Source organism: Phaethon aethereus (genome assembly GCF_964289735.1).
Source record: "Phaethon aethereus genome assembly, chromosome: 21".
Lineage (NCBI taxonomy): Eukaryota > Metazoa > Chordata > Aves > Phaethontiformes > Phaethontidae > Phaethon > Phaethon aethereus.
In genome coordinates, this window is record NC_138597.1 from 4,839,309 (window position 1) to 4,849,321 (window position 10,013).

Sequence of the window (10,013 nt, forward strand, 5' to 3'; positions counted from 1 at the left end):
TGTTTTTCCAGAGCTCAGTTCCAGTCTGCAAGAGGGAGAAAGAAGTGTTGCTGGTTCTGAGTATGCATGCATTTTTATACACACAAATAATACTCCACTGTATATCCCCCCTCTCTGCAAGTTCAGGAAAAATTAAAACTAAGGCTGGGGCAATCAAAATCGGTTTGCTAATTCCATCTTCATCCTTTCACTTAGCAGGGCTCTACAATTTATTCTCAGCACATCAAAAGAACACAAATAAGAGAAAAAGAATCTGAATGGTCTCAGGTACAAACTGTTGTTTTCAAACACAGGATAAGCGCACACATGAACAGCTAAACCAAAAGGCATTCAGCAGAAGCCCATCATACAATTTTTCTTACAGACAGTTAGCCTTTCTTACAGACAGTTTCTTTACCAGAGAAACCCTCACGCTCCATCCATTTGCCCACATGCAAAATATTGCAGCAGTATAAAACTCCACAGATGACAGGCAGCGCAGTGTGGTGTCCCCATGTGCAGGAAAAGCTTGAGCTGGCAGCATTATCTCCTAGCAAGAGACAGGTAAGTGGCTCTAACTCCCTTCAACCACCTCAGCAGAGAAAGCAGTTCACCTAATTCCCTCTCACTTACCAGAGGGTTTTTCCACCAGGTCAGCAGAGAAACATGCCAATAGTACAGCCTGGAGGGTGCCCACATAGCCATGGCTCATAGCTGGTGTGGAAACCAAGGCCTCAGCCTCCTGCCAGTCTGACTTTACTGGTTCTAAATTCAGCCCTGCATGTGCCCTGAGCAAGTCTAACAGTATCACTTATCCTCAGCCCATGAAACCAGTACAAAATTTGCTCATTCATAACTTAAAATATGTCTTTGCAGCTGTCAGACAGTGCACAAACTTAGAAAGAAACTGAGCAACATGCTGCTGAAGATTTGGGTCTCCCAAATCGTGAAGTCCTGCTGGCAGCTTCTTGTGAGCCAGCCCTATGGTTCAGTACGACAAGAAGTCCAGCATCTTATCTGCCAGTGCCTGGGAGCACACTTCCCCATCAGCAGTGAGGTAAGGATTCCCAGAAATATGAGCTATGTTTTATCTGTCCTGCTTCCTCAGCGTACATGTTGTATCACACAGAGACCGGATACAGCGACCACAAAACCACCCATGTGCCTTAAGAAGGAGGGAAGTAAAAGGGGGAGGAGGCAAGGCTTACAAGTTTGAATAAAGCAAAACAAGCTCGCCTCATCTTCTGCTCATTAATAATAAAACCAACAAGTTTCTGGAATATCTGCTACCTCAGCCTTTCCCAATGGCAACAAAAGCAGCAAACTGCCATGACTCTACTGACCAGCAGACGGAAGACACAACAATGGCCGAACTGCTTCCTTCTGCTGAGAATTTCTACCTGATGCCACATCCCATCAGATATGAAGTACCTTATCTAAGCTATTAGCACTACAATGTCAAGTTCAAGTTGCTCAGTACCTTGTCTTTCCAAACTCACTGATTATCTTATGATGTAGAGGGTTTTTTCCAATAGAACCTGGAGTGGATATGCCAAAGGAAGAATAACTCTGGATTTGCACTGTTTCTAATACTTTGTTTACCAAGTCTCTCCCCTTCCCATTGCTAAATTCAGAATGCTCTACTAGTTGGACCATAGATCTGATCCAGTGTGACAGTTTTTACAAGAAGCAAGCTCTGCATAGATTAATACTCCTGTACCACCCCACTTTCATCTTTCCCTTTTGCCTTGGGAAATGGGAACAGACTTCTCCAGGCTGTAACCTTGTTTGCACTGCCTCGACCTCTTGAGTAAAAGTACTTGCAATTCCCTTTTCTCTGGGTCATTTTGCCATTTCTGAATAGCCAAATGCAACATCCCTCCTTTTGGCCAGGGTTGTTTGAGATATACTCTTTGTCTTCCACTGCAGCAGACTTAGGGAAAAAAAAAAAAAAAGAAGGATTCCCCCACTGCAGCTGACAATTTTTAAAAGCCACAATGTCATCTCAGACTTTCATCCTGGCGTATAGACAGATTATTGTTAAAAATCCCATGTTGTGGTGGGGTTCTGACCCATAGGTCTGGTAGCCTGAAGTTCAAGTTAATCAACCCACACTTGACATCAGTTTGTTTACCGCACAACTTGCGTATCTCTCAAAGCTAGGGCAAGCAAGGCTGAGACAGAAGTTTGTGTTTTAGGGGGATGCAAACCCACAGAACCAACCTCAAGCAGGCTGAGGCTCTGAATAGCCTAGTCAAAGATCCCTGCTTATCAACACTAAGCTGTAGCCACCCACTTTCTACCATAAGACTCCCCTCACTCCTCCTACTGCAATATGCCCCAAAACACCTTCTTGCTAGAATACTTCCGCATTCCTCCACCTACATCTCCCTACACTACTTCTTCCTCTCCCACCAGCTGCATCTCCCACAACCCTCAAATACTCATTTCAAGTGCAAGGCAGGTACACTGCTGCCTTCCAAGGATGCCAGACAGTTTAGCACGACAGGATGCACATGGCGCTTGGCACCCCAGGGGCTAAGAAGCAAAGAGACAACCAGAACACGCAAAGCTCTTGGTCTACAGCTGGTGCATGCATACACTCCATCCAAGAGTTATATACCTCAAGACGGGCCTGACAGTTGACCTGCTTGGGTGGCCAAACAGGTCATAGCAACGTATACATTCACGCTAAAGACCTGGCCCACGTGAGGGCCAAGTATATTGCTCTGTGAACTTCACGTAGCCCCTGAACTGGAGGCATGCACACAACATCGGAAGAAACTGCAGGGCCTCAAATACCTCGTCATTCATCTCAGGCAGCAATTTTCCTCTCGGCCTGCTTGTACATAAGCCTGACCTAAAAACTGCCCCATGGTATGTACTTTCTTGGGCAGGACACCTAAGATCCCATGTTGTAAAGGCTACGAGTGACAGGCTGTCTACAAAGCTATGCAATCGTACTGACTCCAGGAGAGGATATTGCACAGGCAGGAGTTGCAGGGGCAGTGTCTTGTTGACAGTGCTGCTGGCATAGCTGAGCACATGAAAGCAAGATGCAGTTTGCCGGAGATGGGCAGGGCTGCAGCTGCCCTAAAGAAAGAACCACTCTTCCTGTCCCACAGGGAAGCAGTAATAGAAGCTCTTTTCCCAAAAGAATCAAGCACGCTTGATGGGAACCCCAGATCTTGCTAAGGAAACGTGAGGAATGACCAGCCACAACCCAACGGGTGAGCCCAGCAGCGAGACAAGCAGCGTGGACTGGCTGATGTACAGCATGGGCCATGACTACTGTCTGTGTGGGGCCACCACAGCTGCTTCTTTGAGTCTGCAGATAAACAAGCTCTCGAAATACAGAGTACAGTATCGCTTTGGACTTCTCAGAGTATGTAAGAAGAAGAGAAATGCATGCTGTCACACAACGCAGGTCCCAAAGCATCAAGCACATGCCCAACAATACATTTCCATGGGTGCAAACATGAAGCTAGTCCCCACAATTCCCAGAGAATTCAAGCGTACTCCCCTTTTCACATGTGTTTCTGCTCTGTTGAATATTTCTGTAAGAGGAAAGTAAAAACCTGTGCAAGATAGACTTTCTCGGGAAACTAGGAATGAAACACACATGGACCCATTCCACACTGACCCCTACCTCTGGTTCAGACCAGCCCAAGAAGGAGCAAAAACTCCTAGTAGTGGACAACTGCTCCATAATCCCTCAGTAATTTTGAGATGTAGAGTCATTTCCTAGGGGAGCAATTGGGAAAGACATAACCCCTGGTACTAATCACTTCCTTGCTGAGAGTCATATCTTACAATGCCCAGACCTCTTCATCACGGGGCAGAACAAGAGGTGGAGGAAAATAATCATGAGACAAAACACCAGGTTTCAGATGAAGGCAAGTCCTCAACTTCCTCTCCCCACTTTGCTTCAATTAATTATTCTGCAGGAAAGCTGCAGACTGCTTTGCCCTCCTTAAGGTGTCCCCTTGCATTAGTCAGTGTGAAGGTAATAAACGTATATGTTGCCTAAAGAGAAGAGATGACAAGGCAGAGCTGATACACACACAGGATTAGTCCATGCACTAGCCTGGCAGCAGAGAATATAAAACCCCGATGTTACTGGATGTCATATAACGAATACAGGCACAACATCAGTAACAAGGAGATAGCATATGCTTTGAGTTCACACGCCCTGAGGAATACATAGTTGCACATAAAGGCAAATTGATGCAGAGTATAACAGACATATTTGAAATTACCCAGTCAGTGTTTAACAAGCCAGTAGTCAACATAAAACACACTAACACACATCTCCCCTTAGGAAGTTTATCAACCACAGCTCTGGTGTTTACAACATACAACTGCTATTGAAAGAAAAAAAAAAAAGCAAATAAAAAACCAGCAAGCTAGCAAGATCACACATGGAGTAGCGTTCCACAAACCTCTGTGAGGCTGCAGCGTTAGACAGACACGGAAGCTCTAACGCCCACAAACAGATTACAAAATTACTAAACCCCAGGACTACAAAAATACCTTTCAAGTTTGTAAGAAATGAGTGGTGCAGAGCTCACAGGTGATGTGTGTAGCGTGGGAGACAGCAGGAAGTCACTTTCATTGCAGGCATCAACTTAGCCGGGGAAAGACCACAGGAATTTTTATGTACACAAGTGCTTGACATATCTTTATCACACAATCAATACACTTTGCAGATTTGAACCAACCCTAAGCTTTCATAGGCACAGGCCCAATTCAGTGAGTGTTCTGAAGGTGTTTTAAGCTTGGGCTTGCTTAAAAACAGGGTAAAACAGGCCCACTGCACACTGCGGGCAAGTCATTCGAGTATTGACAGACTGTAAAATTAACCCACAAATTCCTCTCCAAGCACAGGCTAGGAAAACTGCCACAGCAGGTAAGCACGCCTCCAGAGACACACACGCAACTCAAACTATGACTGTACGTGGGAGTTTTGCCGGGGGACTCCCCCCGTGCAGGGCTAGCTGGATACTCACACCCAGGTGCCAGCCACACAGAAAAAACATGCTGTATCTGCTTCCCTTGTGGCATAACATAAAAAATCCTGGTTCAGGCTCCAGTCCCATGGCGTGGTTGCAACCAAGAGAAGCTCACAGCAAGACTGGCCTTTGCAGCTCTGCCTGCTGACAAGTATTGACTACCTGGCTATTTATTCGTCTAAAAATGAACACATGCTAGTGAGAGGTGCTAGAAACACAGCCTCAGGGACTGCAGGCCTGCAGACGTGAGTCTGCTGTGCTGCCTCATTCACTCCAACTGAGCAGGGACCTCCAACACAGCAGATCAGACTTGATACTCTAGCCAGCCCACCGGATCCACAGCAAGCTGGACTGAGAACTCACAGCCATCCCCTGCAGCCCGCCACCAAGAGTGACTCTGAGCCTGGACATTCAGCTAGCAGCAGCCTTTTATGCCAGAAGAATGGCTTTGCTGCTTTCTTGAATACCTGTTAACATAATTCATTTTGGCATTAATAGGGTAGATTTTGCTTATGTCAACCAGTGTGTTTCCTTTACAACGTCCATTAATCTTTCTGTAAAATACGTATCCGTGTCCCAACTGTGCTGTTAGGCCATCACTGCCCTCTTTCAGTTCCCGAGACTGTGTTGCACCTTCAGTATAGGCCCTAGCAGCATCAGAGTTCTAATTATCTCTGGTTCCTCATTCATCACATACACACAAACGTAAGACTCACCCCATGAGCTAGGTAGCAAAAAACTAGGACCCCTTGAAAAGGTGTGGAGAAGTACTGAACAACCCCCAAAATCAATGCTTTTGTATCTTCAGGGTTCATTTCCTCAAACCTTAGTTTAGAATATTCTAATCTCCTTTATTTAGTTTACCGTAATAAGACTTCTACCGCTACCAAATACAAAAATCAAATAAAGGTTTTTGCGTATTACTGGCTTTTGTTTTGTACACTGATCTCTTATATCCTGCCACAAAATTCCCTGCACTGATTCATTCATTCTTTCAACAGTTCATTATTCATCCAACTCTACAGAGTAGACACATAGTTACATTGGTTTGATAATGCCTTTTATTAGAGATTTCTAAGCCCCAATCACCTTTGCTCCCTACTTCGCTTGCACAAACCACAAGACTGAGGTAGACGTACAATGGAATCTGCCCAGGATAACTGGGCAAGGGATGAAAATGCACGCGCCTAGCTTCCCAGGCCTCTAAAACACTAGAGAGCATGCCCTTCTCTACCAGAGGGGCTGATATAAACCAGCATTTACATACCAAAATTAGCATTTTATGTGCATCAAGATGTCAGCAGAGAACGATGGATTTTTCCACCTTCCAAGGAAATGTTCTAGCTATGTGGAGACTACAAGAACCAGGCTTTGAACAACCACTGGATCCAAAGAATCCCTTGGCTTGTGCCTTTCCCTTTATGAAATAAAGGCTCTTTTACTTTGAGCATTTACATTGCTCAATACCCGCCTTACACATGCATACCCCCATGAAACAGGCTCACAGAGAAAAGTAATGGGAAGCAGAACTACACTAATGTAATCTGAACTGGAGCTAACCTTGTTTGTGTGCAGGGCTGATGATGAAAGGGGTTGTCAGCAAGGAAAGAGATAGGAAAGCAGAATGTACACGTGGTGATAAAAACAGGCTGCCAGCTGCAGAGCAACTACAGAAAGAGCATCAGAGTAATACATCATTCAAGCTCAGCAGGACCTTAGATCCAACCACAAGCAATAGCCAGAGGGAGAGAAAGAGCAGCTTGGGTAAAGCAACTTAAGAGAAATGGAAATGTAAAGCCATACCTCATTCTGGAATTCAAGACAGTATCACTAGAGAGAGGCAGAGAAACATCAGGGAGTACGAAAAGCATCTGATGGGAGGACTCGAGAATCTTGCTCTGGGGGAAACTTTCAAGCAGCCTTTTAGGCAAGTTTGCAGTCAATCAGCTATGCTTTCAGTGTTGTCTAATGCAGGCATAGCCTAGGAGTTGGAGGAAGTTGTGATAAATGAAAGCTTCTAGATATAGAGGTTGCTGAAAATAGTCTTTTTCAACTGATCCCATGACCGGACAATACCAGAAACCCAAGTGTGTCTTGCTGATGAAGACAAAAAAATAAGCTATACATTTCTAATGACCCTCCACCACTACATTCCACTTTCTTTACTTTCCAGTACCCATGTCGAGCACATACAGCATGCCACGCTTGGGCGTTAAGAGACTCTCTTCAGAGTGCTCTTAAAAGACTTCCTGATGCCTTGCCAAAACTCACAATCCAAAGCTAACCCACCATAGAAACACACACCACTGTTAGCGACTAACCTGGGTGGCACAACTCCAACGTCAAGGAAGCTACGGATGGCCAGACACAGCCAGGCATGCACAAGTTCCTGCGTGACTCGTAATCGTGGCGACAAGGTGCTAAGTGCCAAACCTTCCGGGTGAAGGCCAGGCAGAAATCCTGGCAGAACACGACCCCTCCGCCACTCCGGAGTGGGTCAGCAAGTGACACGAGTGGTCACCCTCCAATTCCAGCCAGAAAAGACAGACCGCTGCCATCGGCCCGCCCCGGAACCCGAGAGGAGCGCTGCTGCCATGGCTGCGGGGGGATGCGGCCGCAGGGGCTGACCCACAGCGCGGACACGTCCGACCCGCAGATCACCGGCTCTTAAACATACCCCATTTCCTCAAAGCAGAAGGGCTTTTTCCTCAGAAGAACACAGTTCCTTGAAGAAGCCCCAAGAGCAATTAGGATTTGCCGCAAACAGTACAGAGACGCACACAGGAGCGAGACGCGGAGGACAAGGCACCCCACCGGCCGCGGGGACCCCGGCCGGGCCCGGGCCCGGGCCCAGGCTCCCGGTGCCGCGGCAGGTGGGTGCGCAGCGGCCCGGGCCCGGCGGGGGCACAGGCGGCCGCTCCCGCCGGGTCCCGCTCCCCGCCGCCGCCGCCAACGGCTTCCCCGGCCCCGGCCCGGCGCTCACCTGCGCTGCTCGCCCGCGGCAGCCGCGCTCCCGGCCCGGCCCCGCCGCCGGCTGGGCGGGCGGCCCCGCCCCGGCCCCGCGCGCCCAGGCACCGTCTGCAAAGGGCCCCGCGCGCCGGCGAGCGCGCGCCGCCCACCCGTGACCCGGGGCGGCGGCGGCCACGCGCCGGAAGGCGCGAGTGGCCCATCAGGAACCCCGCACGCCGGTTTGCTGTGCCCCACGCACACGGTGCGCAAGCAGCCGTGCACCTGAGCCCCCGCCCCCGCACAGCTGCAGCTGTGCGTCAGACAGCGGCAGCCCTGCAGCAGGGACGCTGCGTGTGCTCCAGTAACCCAGCACCGCACAGCAGTCGCCCCTCTCGCACAGGCCGCTCCAGCTGCGCGCTGCACACCGGCAGCCTGAGGCACAGGTCTGTGCAGCCTAGTGCGCAAGACGACGCACACCAGGCCACGCAACATGTCCAGCAGGAACCGATCCTGGCAGCCAAGCACGGAAAATGTCCAAAGCATTACACGGCCGTCGCCATCCTGACGCAGCCGATGTCACGCATGCAGCAGGGTCACACTGCTGAGAACACTAGAGGATAGCTCCACTACTACCAGAGTTGGAGGACTAGCTCTAGCACACAATGTTGAAGGTAGACCATAAATCCACGTGTATGTATAAAACTACACATACAGGAGATCTGAAATGGTTTGGGATTCACTCCTTCCCTGGAAAGGGCTCCTTAGAAACCTCACGCAATTGTTTGTTCTTCATCTGGAACACTCTTGTGCAATAAGGATGGGGAGGATGCCAAAGCCCAAAGAGAGCCGAGCGATTTGGGGGACGAGAAGAAATGCCTCCAGGGCAGGCAAGGGGCCCGTGGGGCCCAAGGTAGGAGCAGGGGAGCCACATGTTGGAACAGGCCTGGCGTGCCACTGGTGCCTGCTAATCACAGGAGACACGGCCCAAGCGCACCTCCGGATACCCAGGCCACACAGGCCATCCCCCCATTTTCTTCCCTCCCCAAGCTGCTGTACAGGCCCGTTGGCTGCAAGGAAACCGACCCAGGAACCAAACCATTGTGCAAGGGCCCATCCCAGCAGAGCCCCAAGGTGCCCATCAAGGGTCAGCCACTTCTTGCCCCCTCGTGGGGCTGCTCTCCCCCCTTTGCACAGAGCATCCCTCTGACTTGCCACGGGAAATTAGTGGTTCCAAAGCAGCAGCAGGTGGGGATAAGAAACATTTCCAATGTTCAGAGACAATCTCCTCCGGCTCATTAAAGTTTCAGCAGCAATTAGATACCCAAAGACCATTTGCTCAGTTGAAAAAAATCTCTTTTCACATGTCTCCTCTTGCACTTGAGACATGCCCATCGTACTTCAGGTCACGAATAGTAAGAGATTGTGAATCTGGATTTGTGCTTTTAATTATTTCACTCCCACACATGGAAACAATCTTGGTAGAGGACACCATTAGTGTGTTGCCCCAACTGGTCCTGCAATTTTACGACTTCCAGAATCACCATTTTTCCTAAAGTTTCTACTGCTGGAGGCATGTGATTAAGGTTATAATTTTTTTCCCCCATGTTATAATCCAAGAAAAGCTCATTATTCTTGCAGTCTGACTTTTCCCCCCCCCCCCCCCCCCGAACGTTACTAGTTGGCAATACAGGTATCTTACCATCAGTACAAAATGTGACTGTTGAAACAGTCGTTCTTCAACTCCATTTGAATCTACTATCACGTCTTAATGTGACCTTTTAAAGCTTAGAAACTGTCTATTTTAAATCATCAGCCCTGACATGTGTTGAAGATATTTTTAAGAGACTGTTTACAGGAATTCTGGTTTCTGTTCTGATATTTTTTTCCTTTTCAACAGCCTTTCTATTCATCATCTCCAAGTTTCACATATAGGACTATACTGAACACTTATAGGACATCCACCCACGTGGCCTGTGAGAAATGGGACAACAGAAAGCATAGGGAAGGGAAAAAGGAACTGAAAGTCAGAAAAATTGTTGCAACCTTCTAGACTGAAGCTTTGAGACCTCCAGG